Raw genomic sequence first — 1,151 nt, forward strand, 5'->3', positions numbered from 1 at the left:
CCTCTCCCGCTCCCCCTGCTTGTGTTCCCTCTCTAGCTGTGTCTGTCAAATAAATAAAATCTTTAAAATATATATATAAATAAAAAAATAAATAGAAGCACTTAACTTTATTTCTACTGTATTTTGCCTTTTTTTTTTTTTTTTTGCACAATTCCCAGTGAAATAACTTGGTTCACTCTTCAGTCACGCAAAAGTTTCATGTTACTCTCTAGAAAGGCACTTTCCAAGATTTAGTTGAGAAATAAATACCGTATCTTCGTAAAAATTTTGTTTTCCTTGTAACTTGTAGTTCCTAGCCTGGAAATAGATACCTTTGATATTTTAATGTTCATATTAAAACAGCGGGCAATCGAAGTATTCTATGCGAAGCATTGCATTGCATAAACCCTTTCGGGAGGCCATCTTGTAGTCGAGAGACAGGAGTAACAGGACAGAAACTGATTTCCCCACTTTTCCGTAAGGGTCCCGGGTAAAGAACGAAATATCGGGACTAACTGGGTGACGTAGAGCTGAGCAAATATCGCCGGAAGGGGGCGCGATGTTTTGAGGTTAACAAAGAGAGCAATCGCCGCGGGTTCAGTTAAGGTCTCTGCAGACGCTACCATCTAGCCTGGCCATTTCACTAACGTTCGCCGTAGCCGTCAGCAACGCTCTGTAAGACCCAAGCCTGGAGTCCTCCAGAAGTTCCGACGAGAAAAATGCCGCTCTGGGCGTACCGAGCAGCCCGCCGGAGTTGGTTCAGTTTGACCCTCACGCCTCTCCGTAGTCTGAAAGTAGCGCCGCGAATTCAGCCCCCCTTTTCCGAAGCGAAAACGTTCCTGGCGGGGAACATACTTCCCGTTGAAGGAGGATCACGTTGCTAAAGTAAAAAAAAAAAAAAAAAAAATTGAGGGCGTTTTGTACTGAACACTTAAGCTCCTGGCTTTCTGGCTATTGTAAAGATGAAAACGGGTTCAGCATGACTCAAAAGGTACCCTACAGGAATGTTCAGACACTTGCACGGTGTTGACTACGAAGTGCCGGGGGCTTTGCCCAAAACAAAAATGGCATCGAGACAAGTTAACTGGGTATAGTCACGTGCTCAAAGACCAGGCCAGGGGACAATATGGCTTCAGATGACAAGCGGATGTTATTATTATTCACTTCCGGGT

This window comes from Phoca vitulina, unplaced genomic scaffold (genome assembly GCF_004348235.1).
Source record: "Phoca vitulina isolate PV1807 unplaced genomic scaffold, GSC_HSeal_1.0 scaffold9, whole genome shotgun sequence".
Lineage (NCBI taxonomy): Eukaryota > Metazoa > Chordata > Mammalia > Carnivora > Phocidae > Phoca > Phoca vitulina.